Source organism: Talpa occidentalis, unplaced genomic scaffold, assembly GCF_014898055.3.
Source record: "Talpa occidentalis isolate TD23 unplaced genomic scaffold, MPIMG_talOcc4v2.1 talOcc4.10, whole genome shotgun sequence".
Taxonomy (NCBI): domain Eukaryota; kingdom Metazoa; phylum Chordata; class Mammalia; order Eulipotyphla; family Talpidae; genus Talpa; species Talpa occidentalis.
The window spans coordinates 33,326,363-33,340,714 of NW_023600993.1; the positions used below are offsets into that span (position 1 = coordinate 33,326,363).

At 47.2% G+C, this 14,352-nt stretch overlaps 1 protein-coding gene across 4 annotated transcripts in view; it reads right to left on the reverse strand.

Moving 5' to 3' along the window:
* The window catches only part of SCAP (SREBF chaperone), a 68,454-nt gene extending 63,703 nt beyond the window's left edge, over positions 1–4,751 (reverse strand). For 2 of the 4 annotated variants that reach the window (XM_037528134.2, XM_037528114.2), the window contains exon 1: positions 4,704–4,751. The gene's annotated coding sequence lies outside the window, so the exon portion shown is untranslated. Of the gene's footprint in view, positions 1–2,980; positions 3,128–4,313; positions 4,391–4,703 lie in introns of those variants that run through there. The other 2 variants (XM_037528122.2, XM_037528126.2) reach the window with 2 other exon arrangements.
* Positions 4,752–14,352: the final 9,601 nt, after the last annotated feature.

Below are 14,352 nucleotides of genomic sequence, written 5' to 3' on the forward strand. Positions count from 1 at the left end.
AACGAAACAAACGAACAAACAAACAAATAAATAAATAAAACATGCCTCTATAAAAGAGCAAAAAAAAAAAAAAAAAAAAGAATCTATGAGCAGCCATTGCAGCATGACTTCGATCCCAGGCCAGGGAGCTGACCTACATGGAACAGTAGACCTCTCCTTTCTTACCTGCTGCTTCCCCTCAGCAGTGTATTTCAGTAGATCTGCCTATTCTGCTGCCCGCTCTGTCTCTGGTGAATCCTCTCACCCACCCCACACCTCTGGCCTACACCCTAGCTCTTGTATGCATAAATAAGTAAGTCTTTAAAAAAATAAATAAAACAAGCCCTCCAGGTAATTCTGATTCATACTAAAGTTTGAGGATCACTGGTATGAAGTAATGTCTCAACTAGATAAATGTAGCTTGTCTAAGAAATGTATTTCTTGGGCCTCCCCGGTGGCGCAGCGGTTGAGCGCTGGGTTGCGAAGCTGCCCGCAGCCTCTGCAGCGCCGGTTCGATCCCCGGCTGCTCCCCGGCCACCGGGCGAGGGTCCCACATGGCGCGCAGACCTCTCCTGCCGCCTGCTGCTCCCCTCAGCAGTGTATCATCAGTTGCCTGTTCTGTTCCCTGCTCTGGCTCTGGTGAATTCTCTCACCCTCCCGCGCTTCTGACTGTACCCAGTGCTTGTATAAATAAATAAATAAATCTCTAGAAAAAAAAAAATTCCTTTAAAAAAAAAATGTATTTCTTGCTCAAAGTCCATCCTATTGTTTGAACCCAAACTCCTAAAAAAGTACTAATCTCTAGCCAATTGTGAAATGATAAGCCAGAAGATCTTTTTTTTTTTTCCAATTGGGAAAAATTCAGGAACTGCTCATTTTGAGATACTGTACCAACCACTGCAAAGGAATGAGCTGAAGAAAATAAAATCTAGTTTGTAAAAAGCGGTAAGAACCGATGCATTTGGAATTTCAACATTTATATGATTTGGACATACTCTAAAGTTGGGGAATAGCACAAGTATGACTATTACAACTGCCACATTTGCATGAACTGATTACTTTGTCTCTGGTTCCCATGAAATGAACGTGCTTAAAATAGAAATTCAACAAAATTTTAACTTCAAAAGGGCATCAAAAAGTCACTATTGCAGGGACTCCCTGATGGCGGCAAGCGGTTGAGCGCCGCACTGTGAAGCTGTCCACAGCCTCTGCAGCGCCGGTTCCATCCCTGCCAGCTGGCGAGAATCCTACATGGCGAAGCAGACCTCCCCTGTCTCGCCCAGTGCTCCCCTCAGCAGTGTATTTCATCAGTCTGCCTGTTCTGTTCCCCGCTCTGGCTCTGGTGAATCCTCTCACCCTCCTGCACATCTGGCCTGTACCCCAGTTCTTGTATAAAAATAAATAAATCTTGGGGGAAAAAAAGTCACTATTGCTTCAAGCTTTTAAGACTGGTGCTAAGTGAGACATAAAGACTACTGAAATACCAGATTTTTTTTCATAGTCCTGAATAATTTTTTAAATTGGTTTTTGAGGGCCTCCCTGGTGGCGCAAGGGGTTAAGCACTGCACTGTGAGGGGATCCGCAGCCTCTGCAGCACGAGTTTGATCCCTGGCCAGGCAGGGAGAAACCCACATGGCAAGGCAAACCTCTCCTGTCTCGCCCGCTGCTTAGCTCAGCAGTGTATTTCATCAGTCTGCCTGTTCTGTTCCCCGCTCTGTCTCTGGTGAATCCTCTCACCCCCTGCATCTCTGGCCTGTACCACAGCTCTTATATGCATAAATAAGTAAATCTTTTAAAAATAAAATAAAAAAATAAATTGGCTATTGATATGAAGTACCATTCTCCCTGATTACGCAGAATTACACTGAACTTCACTAGACTTCCAACTCAGGAACAAATGGTTAGCACACTACATATTTCATGCATTCAGAAAATGCTAAATATAAAATAAACCAGAGGTTTCTAGCTGTTTTTGATTGTGAACCCCCAACAACAAAAAACTGAGTACACATCTCCAATGTACCTACATTTACATATAAATTATATGTTCTATTGCAGTTATAGTATGTATTGTAAAATATGTAATAAAAATTAAATAAGGGGCCTCCCCGGTGGCGCAGCGGTTGAGCGCTGGGTTGGGAAGCTGCCGGCAGTCTCTGCAGCGCCGGTTCAATCCCCGGCTGCTCCCCGGCCTCGGGAGGAGGGTCCCACATGGCGCGCAGACCTCTCCTGCCGCCCGCTGCTCCCCTCAGCAGTGTACTTCAGTCCTTCTGCCTGCTCTGCTCCCCGCTCTGGCTCTGGTGAATTCTCTCTCCCTCCCGCGCTTCTAACTGTACCCAGTGCTTGTATGTATCAATCAATCAATCAATAAATAAATCTTTAAAAAAAAAAAAAAATAAAATAAAAAATAAAAAATAAAAAAAACTTTAAAAAAAAAAAAATTAAATAAGGCTGAAATAACAAGAAGGCCAGTTTTAATTTTTTCTCCCTGAGATCCACCCCTGATGTGTGCACACACCTTTCCTTGGACTCACTGAAAATTTTATGTATGGCCCAGAAACCCTATAGGCATTCTTGGGCAATGCCCCTAACCACGGAGGAGGAAGCTGTCAAATGCAATAGACAAACCGCTGTCTCCTTTCTGCTGAGTGCCACCATCTATGACTCAGGTCTGTGACACTGGCTTTTTGCCTTCTCCCCTACCACCTTCTTCTGTTACCTTCTCATGTACCAAAGCGCAACAGAGAAGACTGTGAAGCCAGTGGGTGCAAGAATAGCATAAAAGTAGAGATTCTACCTGGGTTTGTGCCTGGGCTCTGCCTTGAACGTACTAGGTGACCCAGGGCCGGTCAGGTAACATCTTTAAAATTTATCAGTAAGGTGAGTGATAACAATAATATCTCACCCAGTTATTAGGATTGAGATAACTACACCTAGACAGTGCACATGCTCAATAAATATTTTACCCAGAATTATTACTTCAGGTGGCAGAAGAAGTCACCTGGACTTTGTTTCATTGGCCAACTCAGGAAGGAAGCAAGTTGCAGAGGAAGTAGCTCAGGTTGCGAAGTCCAGTAGATCTGGTTTGATCCACCACTGACAAGCTGGATAACTGCAGGAACCCAGTTTCTCTGACAGAGAGTCTTATCTGTTTAAGGGGAATGACACAAACCATATGAAGTCCCTGTCAGCGACAGTAAAACACTAGTGAGCAGCAGCAGTGAGGGCAAGCAAAAAGCACATGGACTTAAGTTTCATTCCAGGTTCCCCTGGACACATCCGTGTTTGTCCAAATACTGAGAGAGCAAGCGTCCCTAGAGCTACCGCTGAATGTAAATGCATGTGTACCAAAACCCACAAGTATGGTTGTTTCCCAATGAGACAATGTGCTCATGTATGACCACACACAATTCACAATCTGTGTGCCTCCATTTTTTAGTTATAAACGTGGAATAGACTTTTTACCCATCTACGGTAAACTAATCTAGTTACTAGGGGGAAGGGTGCTACACCACTGATTATAAAGTAATTGGAGGCCTCTGCAAAGGTACTGTTTGGGCCTTTAAAGGCAAAAGAAAAGATCTCTAACACATCAGGTTAGTTAATAATAAGCGAGAAGTCTCTGCATTTCAATTTATGACCTAAGAATGACCATGAAAATAGATGCATTTTGTTTTTTACATTGTGTGCCCACTAGGAATGCTGCAAATGTGTCTTAACATCTGAAATCTAAATGATTAACATACTTAAAAAGATACAGGTGTCCATTAGGCATCACTCCAGAAACACCTGAAATATACAGCACTAATTACATGCCGGTAGCCCTTGCTCCTTTACAAAAGCTTCAGTTTTAGCACAATAACCTGGATGGCAGCACAACCAATAAAGACACTGCATAACCAACTCTGCGTGCGTTTGATCAGATAAAAGAAACATAGAGCAAACATCATTAAAAAAAGCTTTTCTTTACAAGAATTACTACAAAATTCCCAGAAAGAGATCAGTCACCCAAATCTAATTGTCACTCTAGGAGGAGGGGCAGTAAATGGCCGGAAGTAGGAGAAACCCCATTCAGAGCCCCCCTCAAGACTCACTGCCCCCCTCCAGCCAGCAACCTTCCCACCTGTAACAACTTTCTATCATTCACTCTGGATGCAGGGCTCCCTCTAACTAATTATCGCATATTCTAATGTTGTACGAGAGCCTGAAGAAATAAACCCGCCTGGAAGTAAACAGAGGCAGCATTAGTGAGCAAAGCTGAAGTTTGAGAAAAACAAAAACTAGAAATCAAGCAAACCCCAGCAAAAAAGCTACGTGTTGCCTCTCCATCGTACCTTCCAGAAGCGGCGAGAGCGGACAGCGTGCGCGCCCCGGCTCTGGAAAACCCAGCCAGAACCGGCAGATTCTAGAACCCACAGCTCCCCGGGGGGCGGCGGGCGGGGCGGGCAGCGGCGCGGCGCCTCTCCCGACAGTGGTCCCCCGGGCCCAGGGGGTGGGGTGAGGGCGCGCGGCTCCTCCGGACGGGGGCGCGGCCCGGGGCGCGGTGGGGGCGCGTCGGCCCGTCCCCCCCTTTCCGGACCGCGGTCCCCCGGCCCGCACGGCTGCTGGACAGCGCCCGCCGCCCCCGCCCCTGGCGGCCGCCAGGCGGGAACTCCCGGGGCCGCGCGGCGGGAGGCCCGAGCCGCGGCCCGGGGCGGGCGCCATGGGGACGCGCGTGACGGTACCTGTGGCGGCCGCGGCTCCCGAGAGGCGGCGGCAGCGGCGGCGGGCAGCGGCGGCGGCAGCGAGGGCGGGGCGGCGTGCGCGCTCCCGGTCCGCCGCGGTCCGGTGCGTGGCGCCCGCCCTCTCGCTTTCGGCCGCCGGGCGCCCGCGCAGCTCTCCGCCCCTTCACCTCTCACCTCCTACCTTTCCCCTCCCGCCCCGGCGGCCCTCCGCACGTGCTCCCCGCGGCGCGCGCATGCGCACTTGAGCCCCACCCCGCGGCTCCCGCTCGCCCCCTGGCGGACCTCCGCCGCACCAGCCAGTGAGGAAAAGGTCACTTCCTAGCTGGCCCAGCGGCGCGCCGCGTGAAGCCCGGCCAGCCGCTCTGAGACCGCACCAGGGCTTTTGACTACACATTCCGTACAGTTATTAAAAACATGCACAAGATGTTCATTTTCCCTGTTTCATAACAGAAAGAGTAAAGGCTTCTGAGATGCACAATAATTGCAGATTTTTCAAATCAATTATGCCCATAAAATAAGGCCCCCCACCCCTTTAAAAGGATGTTTTATGAATAATTACTGATGTCGAAAGATGTTCTAGAAGAAGGTTAAAAATGAGCTGTAGAGTATGATCTTGGTTCGTTTTTGTTAAACAATGCAAGGAAACAGGGCAGGGGTGACCCTGATGTGTGATCAGTGGCCGGGTGTTGGGTTGTTTCCACTTACTGGTGTACATTGAACCATTTTCTACATGGAACATGCATTTGTAGTGGGAGTAATAGCCAGGCCCACAGTTTCCTCTGTCGGGGGCTTAGCTGAGCACATTGCACACGGCCTCTCTCACCTGACCTTTCTGAAAACCCTGAGGTGGGTCTTCTTACCCAGTTTCACACAAGGAGAAAAGCAGGCTTTGGCCCACTGGGGAGCAGGTCCCCGCGTGCCCAGCGCTGGCGCATTCTGGTACACTGCCAGTTAGACTGCACATGGGTCCATGTGCAAATGAAAGAGGGGGCCCTAAAATGAGCATCCTTTGCCACATCTGGGTCATCTGCTAGCCTGGCTGCCTGGCCACTTAGCCAGGGCTACTTGAATACCACCGGCCCTCCAGGGCGGTGGCGTTGGAGTTGCATAAAGGGCAGACAGCCAAGAAGCAGGCAGAAATCAGAGATGACCCTGGAGTGCTTCCAGCCACCTGGTCCCTCCTAGCCCTTCTTGTCATATCCCTCCCTCAACCCTGAACCCACTGGCTTTGGTACTACTGCTCCAAGGCTGCCAGTCTTGGCATCCCTCCCTGACTGGTGACATTAAGTGATAATGGGGATAAATAACCTTGATCCAAAGTGACCTTTGAGATTAAGCCCTGTATTCAGGGTTGCCTTTAGCTTTAGATGAGTTTTTAGTCTATAAATCTGTTTTTTTGTTCTTAATTTTTAAGTAAAAGCAAGGAGAAGGGGGGGAAACCTTACCTACACCCCTTAACCACTCTCACCTTACCCCATTGTGGGATAAGTATCAGACTTTTCTGCCCTCCCGCCATTAAGAGGGCTGATGGATCTGCGGTCCTGAATGCATGCCTGATGGAGGACACCTGGAGTAGGGTGTGGGCATATGTAAGTGGGTACACCTGGGCTGAGAGACGGGGCTTATAAGGGTGGCATCATTGGGACGCCAGCAGAAAGGAAGAGCAGAGGCAAAAGAAATGGAATTACCGGAAGAAGCAGAACCAGCAGAGAAGCAGCGGTCATGAGAGAACACCAGAGAGCCCAGCAAGAGTGAGGTCTCGCTGGGGACTGGGAGGCCTGCCAGCCTCCCGGCCCCCTGGTCTGCTGTGTACCTGGTAAATCCCAGTAAAAGCCTGCAAAAGCCACCCAGGGCTCCAGGACTCCTCCTTCACCCCGTCTGCTCGATCACAGAGATTCTGCTCTGTCCCTTCCCGCCACTACATCCCTCCACCTCTGATCCCACCATCTGGTCTCAGAAAACATGGACGGCAAGGATGGCACTTGTCTCTCACCAGTTGCTCCCCTCTTTCACTGCCTTTTTCCTTTTGGCAAATACAGTCTATCCATTTTTTTGTTTGTTAGTTTCCTGTTTAAACCTATCCTAACCCTGCATTACCAAGTCCCACTCCCCTCCTTTCCCCACTAAGTTCCTATAATGAACATGGTTCCAAACTGTCCCAGCAGAATCCTGAGGAATATTTCAACATAAATCAGTCTCCTAAGCCCAACTCTAGGCCCACTGGACGAAGGTCATCACTCTGGAGAGGGCAGCAGCTCTTCACACCTTCCTGGGTAGGGACTTAGACTGTCTTACCTTACTTCCCAACCCCTCCTCAATTGACAATACCACCAAACCTATTTGCAGGGCACTGACCCTCTTCAAGATCTGGATTCTTTGCTCCAAAAACAAGGGTCTCCTTGTTGGGCAGTCCGAAGGCTTCCACTGCACAAGGAGAAAAGCCTGAGGCTGTAGTGAAGGTGAAGCTAATGGGCCCCTACTAAATCAGCTACAGAATGGCCCTGGAGAGTAGAATGAAGTGGCCATGACTGTATGGCTTGCTTCTCCCCAATATTTTTTTTTTTTTATAGAGGCATGTTATTTATTTATTTGTTTTTCTGTTTATACAAGCACTGGGTACAGTCAGAAGTGCGGGAGGGTGAGAGAATTCACCAGAGGCAGAGTGGGGAGCAGAGCAGGCAGAAGGACCGAAGTACACTGCTGAGGGGAGCAGCGGGCGGCAGGAGAGGTCTGTGTGCCATGTGGGACCCTCCTCCGGGGGCCGGGGAGCAGCCGGGGATCGAACTGGTGCTGCAGAGGCCGCGGGCAGCTTCGCAACCCAGCGCTCAACCACTGCGCCACAGGGGAGGCCCTTTCTCCCCAATATTTTATGATGCAAACAAAGGGAAAAATTTTAACAAAAATAACTGTACACTCTAAACTCTGTAACTGTTCAACATTTTGCTTCTCCTGTAGCTAAAATATCTCCTTTTCTCCAACAATCCACCTTGTTACACATTTCCAGATAAGATTTAGATAACTGACTGTTGCTTTTAATTGTAATTTCATCTTCAAATGGATTTCAGGTGGGACAACTCTCGTTAGCCCTGCCTGAATAACTCAACCTCATTTCAATTGCTTCCACAAACTGTGGAATTTTTTCAAAACCTTAAACTAAATAGAAGTTAGAAATCATGAAGTGATAACAACTCTCTATACTTGAGCTTCCACCCTGGCTAATCTTTATGACAATCTTGAAAAATAAGAGTTGGGTCTATTTCACAAAGGAAGAATCTTCCTCAACATGGAGGATTTGCCCAAGGTCACTCTGATAAGTGACTAGGTAGCCTCATCCTGGGAACAAAGACTGCTACCCCTGCCTGTCTGGACAGAGAAGTATGTTTCATAATGATTTCTGTCCATCTGCAATCACTTGAACTAATGATCACGCTCACCATGAAATTAAGCACTAGTGATAGCAGCTGGCAACATGATAAAGTGAAAACTTCCTTGGGGTCAGACTCCTCAGATTTGATACAGGCACCGACCAGCAGCAGCAGTAGCTCTGTGGCCAGGAAAATGACTTAGAAGTCAGGTTCTAGGTTACAACCAAAAACACCAACCTCTGTGGCTTTTGAAGAAAAAAAACACCACTGAATTAGTATGAACACATGTAAACTGTCTAGATTTTAATAAATGGTAATCATTCTTACAAATGTGATGCAATCACTAATTTAAAATAAATTTTATTGTACTGAAATTAGTTGAATGCCTTTATTAGCTATCAAGTCCCTTCCTACCATGTATCAGAGTGCAGAGATATCATAAATCCCTGTACTAGAGAAGTTAAATATCTTAATGCACATGTTTAAACAAAATCTTATAGGCAATATGATAAGAGTTATTATAGAGATCATAATGGCAGTCAATAGTGACAAATTGTTGGGTTGTTGCCAGAGGCAGCTTCACATATGTTATCTCATATAATCCTGATGATGGCCTTTACAGGCCTATAAGATAATCTCAGGGCCTCCCCGGTGGCGCAGCGGTTGAGCGCTGGGTTGCGAAGGTGCCCGCGGCCTCTGCAGTGCCGGTTCGATCCCCGGCTGCTCCCCGGCCACCGGAGGAGGGTCCCACATGGCGCGCAGACCTCTCCTGCCGCCCGCTGCTCCCCTCAGCAGTGGACTTTGGTCCTTCTGCCTGCTCTGCTCCCCGCTCTGGCTCTGGTGAATCTTCTCCCCTTCCTGCGCTTCTGAATGTACCCAGTGCTTGTATAAATAAACAAAAAAAAAACCCAAACAAACAAATAAATAAATATTTAAAAAAAAAAAGATAATCTCATTTTAAGCAAGTAAAAACTGAAGCACCTGGTGTTTAAACAAACTTAGCAGAGGCCACACACGGCTACTAACTGGCAAAGGGAGCATCAAATGTTGACCTGTCAAACCCCAAAGCCCTAAAACTTGTGCCTCTAAACTTTTAGGTGCTATGAATGGAAGGGTGTTGATTGGCAGGAAACTAAAGAGCAGAAATCATGAAGAGGATGCTGTATGAGCAGGGCCTTGTAGGGCTGAGAGTTCGCCAGATCAGAGCAGACTACCCATGTAGCAGGCCTACTTTATTTACATGTTATCATTTATTTGATTCTGACCACCCCATAAACCCCACTGTAGGGTAAAGAAAATATCAGACTTTTCTGCCCTTCCGCCATCAGGATAGATGATGGATCCTTGTCCTGAATGCATGCCTGATGGCGGGCACCTGGAATAGGGTGTGGGCATAGGTAGATGGGATTCAGCTGAGCTAAGACTGTGCTTTTTAAGGGCGGCGTCACAGGGTGATGCCAGCAGCCCCAGCCAGCAGCAGCAGAACCTGAAGGAGAAGCCGAAGCAGAAGCAGAGAACGCCAGAGAGCCCAGATAGAGTGAAGACTTGCTGGGGGCTGGGAGGCCTGCCAGCCTCCCAGCCCCCCAGCCAGCACCCCTGCCTGCCATATGCCTGGTGAACCCCAAATAAAAGACCTGCAAAACTACTGAGGACTCTGACTCCTCCTTTACCCGGTCTGCATGGGATCAGAAAACCTGCACCGCGTCCATTCCTGCCCTTTACACCCACGAAACAGGCACTATCATCTACCCATTTTGTAGATGATGGAACTGAGGCCTAAATTAACTTAAGTAACCTGAGAAGTTAAGAAACCAGGAAGATTATTTCATTGCTCCCTTCGCTGTAAGTAGATCATACTGGCCTAGCCAACTTTCAAGCGACTGAGGTGCCTCTCCACAGGGTACACGCACTGCCCTTCTTCATTGTTGGTCTTAATGACCAAGTGTCAGGCCTCCCTGGTGGTGCAAAGGGTTAAGCACAGCACTGTGAAGCTATCCACAGCCTCTGCAGCACAAATTCGATCCCCCGCCTGCCAGGAAGCTACCCATATGGTGCAGCAGACCTCTCCTGTCTTGCCTGCTGCTCCCCTCAGCAGTGTATTTCAGTCAGTCTGCCTGTTCTTTTCCACACTGTCTCTGGTGAATCCTCTCCCCCAGCCCCTGCAACTCTGGCCTCTATCCCAGTTCCTGTATGCATAAACAAACAAATCTTTAATGACCAAATATCTTGCTTTGGCGAATGGAGTATGAGTGAATTTGACCTACACAGATCTGGCAGAAGCTTTAAGAGCTATTGCCTGTGGGAAATGAGTCTCTTGTTCTTTCCCTTAGCCAAGGGAACAGAAATTCAAATTTGGAAATGCTCCTTTCAACTACCCCCAAAATGAGATGCATGGAGAAGAACGTGGCACCAAACCCATAGCTCCCAATGTAATGTGAGGATGTTTTGAATCACTAGGATTTGAGAGCTATACATTACAGCAGCAGGGCTGTAAATGGTGGATCAAGATCCAAACTTCGGCAGGTATTAAATAGAATACAACTCACCTCTTTCAAATGTAGTGATTTTTCGTGTATGTGTAGTGCAACCAGCATCACAATGTAACTTTAGAACATTTTCATCGACCCCAAAAGTAATCAAGTAATTTCCCATTTTCACCTCAACAGTCCCATGTGATTGTGCAATATATGGTGTTTTATGTCAAACATAGTGTCTTTCAGGGTCACCCATGTTGCAGTACACATCAACGATTTATTTCTTTTTATCCCAGTAACATTCCATTATATGGCTACATCACATATGGCTTAGCTACTCATCAGTTGATGGACCTTTGAGGTATTTCCACTTTTTTTTTTTTTTTAAGGTTTTTATTTATACAAGAACCAGGGTACAGGCCAGATGCGTGGGAGGGTGAGAGGATTCACTAGAGACAGAGCGGGAAACAGAACAGGCAGACTGACGAAATACACTGCTGAGGGGAGCAGCGGGCAAGACAGGAGAGGTCTGCCGCACCATGTGGGATTTTTGCCAGCTAGCCAGGATCGAACCAGTGCTGTAGAGGCTGTGGACATCTTCAAAGCGCTGCGCTCAACTGCCTGCACCACCAGGGAGGCCCTTTTTTTTTTTTTTTTAAAGATTTATTTATTTATGCTGGGATACAGGCCAGCAATGCAGAGGGTGAGAGGATCCACCAGACACAGAGCGGGGAACAGAACAGGCAGACTGACCAAAATACACTGCTGAGGGGAGCAGCGGGCGCAACAGGAGAGGTCTGCCAGGCCATGTGGGTTTCTCCCTGGCTGGCCGGGGATCAAACTCGTGCTGCAAAGGCTGTGGATAGCTTCAAATTGTGGTGCCCAACCCCTTGCGCCACCAGGGAGGCCCTGTTACCACTTTTTGAGTTATGAACAACTTCTATGAACATTCACATGTGTTTGTATGGATATATGCTTTTATTTCTCTTGGGTAAATACTTAGAAAGTGAATGGCTGGGTCATGTGGTAAATCTACATTAACATTTTTAGGAAACCCCCAAACTGTTTTCCAAAGAGGCTGCATCATTTAATATTCCTACCACCAATATGAGGGTTCCAATTTCTCCTCATCCTTGTCAACATTTATAGTAACTGTCAATCTTTTTTGAAATAGCCATTTTAGTGGCTAGATAGTTGTGTCCCATGGTAAGTTTAATTTGTATTTTCCTGATAGTTAATGATGCTGAGGATCTTTTTATATGCAAAATGTCTACTTTGGTAAGGTGTCTATAAAAATCTTTTGTCCATTTTTTTAACTGGTTTTTTTTTTTTTTTTTTTTTTTAAGATTTATCTATACATACAAGAACTGGGGTGTCAGAAGTGCAGGTGGGGGAGGGGAGGGGAGAAGATTCACTAGAGACAGAGTGGGGACTACTCTGGACACTTGAGTTTGATCCCTGGCCATGGAGGTGACCCATATGGCACAGCAGACCACTCTTGTCTCACGAGCTGCTTTTCTCAGCAGTGTATTTCAGTACATCTGCCTGTTTAGCTCCCCACTCTGTCTTTGGCGAATCCTCTCACTCCCTGCACCTCTGGCCTGTACCCTCAGCTCTTGTATGCATAAATAAATAAATCTTAAAAAAAAAAAAATTTTTTTTTAATTACTCCCCAAAAGTTACCTGACCTTGATGGATGCAAGTCCTAACTTGGAGTAAGAAGTATTAAGAATTTCAAAGCATAGGGCCTCCCCGGAGGTGCAGCGGTTGCGCACTGGGCTGCGAAGCTGCCCGCACCCTCTGCAGCGCCGGTTCCATCCCCGGCTGCCGGGTGAGGGTCCCATATGGCGGGTAGACCTCTCCGGCCGCCCGCTGCTCCCCTCAGCAGTGTGCTTCGGTCCTTCTGCCTGTTCTGCTCCCTGCTCTGGCTCTGGTGAATTCTCTCACCCTCCCACGCTTCTGACTGTACCCAGTGCTTATATAAATAAATAAATAAATCTTTAAAAAAAAAGAATTTCAAAGCATATAAAAAAGGCAACACATTCCTCAACATGTCTTATGAGTCATATATCAGTCATGTTCTGATGCTCAAACCTAACCCAGATAATATAAACAAAAAATTGGAAGTCACCTTCACTTACAAATATAGATGGCACAACATCACAATAATAAATCTCAATAAAGCTTTTTTTAAAAAATATTTTTTTATTTATGCATACAAGAACTGGGTACAGGCCAGAGGTGTGATGGGTGAGAAGATTCACCAGAGACAGAGTGGGGAACAGAACAGGCAGATCAACGGAAACACACTGCTGAGGGGAGCAGTTGGTGAGGCAGGAGAGGTCTGTTGCACCATGTGGGTAGCTCCCTGGCAGAGGATTGAACTCGTGCTGCAGTGGCTGTGGGTAGCTTCATAGGTTACATCTTAACCCCTTGAGCCACCAGGGAGGCCCACAAATAAAGTTTTTTTTTAAACCTCTTTAGCAAGCCTAACATGAATAGGCAGTTATAGAAAATACAACAAATACCAGTAAGACAAAACTGCAAGAGGAATTCAAGGCACATACAACAGAGAGAAGTGTTACCATGCTCCTCACATCTACAGGAAAAACAGTGCCATTAGCTCAATGCAGTCGAGAGAGTCTACAGAACTAAAAAATGATTACCAGTTAAACTCTTTAAAAAAGGGGCACAGATTGAGGAAGAATATGTCTTTCCTCTTTCCCTTTGCAAGTTTATTTTTTTAACTGACTCGATAATACATTTTTACAATTAAGAATTAGTATAAAAAATACTTCCTGTTTCATTAAAAACAGAAATTAGTCAACAATACCAGCATAAAACTTTTTTTTTTTTTTTTATAGAGGCATGCTTTATTTATTTGTTTGCTGGTTTGTTTGTTTGTTTTGTTTATACATGCACTGGGTACAGTCAGAAGCGCGGGAGGGCGAGAGAATTCACCAGAGCCAGAGCGGGGAGCAGAGCAGGCAGAAGGACCGAAGCACACTGCTGAGGGGAGCAGCGGGCGGCAGGAGAGTTCTGCGCGCCATGTGGGACCCTCCTCTGGTGGCCGGGGAGCAGCCGGGGATCGAACCGGCGCCGCAGAGGCCGCGCGCAGCTTCGCAACCCAGCGCTCAACCGCTGCGCCACCGGGGAGGCCCCAGCATAAAACTTTTATTTAGCAAATTTTATTCCATATCTCAATCAGAAAAATATTGGAATAGTTTAGAAAAACTATGGGATAAATTTTAGGTTTTTAAGTCAACTGCATTTCTGTGTCAAAGACATCATAGAAAACTAAATAAAAACATAATTCATTTTTCTGGGCCTCCCCGGTGGCACAGCAGGTTGAGCGCAGGACTGTGAAGCTGTCCATAGCCTCTGCAGCGCCGGTTTGATTCCCAGCCCGCCAGGGAGATTCCCAGATGGCGCGGCAGACCTCTCCTGCCTCGCCTGCTGCTCCCCTCAGCAGTGTATTTCAGTCCTTCTGCCTGTTCTTTTTTTTTATTTTTTAGATTTATCTATTTATGCATATAAGAACTGGGGTACAGGCCAAAGATGTGGTGGTGTGGGAGGATTCACCAGAGACAGAGTGGGGAGCAAAACAGGCAGATCGACTGAAATATACTGTTGAGGGGAGCAGCGGGCGAGGCAGGAGAGGTCTGCTGCACCATGTGGGTCACCTCCCTGGCTGGGGATGGAACTCATGCTGCAGTGGCTACAGACAGCCTCATAGGTTGCGTCTTAACCCCCTGCACCACAAGGGAGGCTCCCCTTCTGCCTGTTCGGCTCCCTACTCCGTCTCTGGTG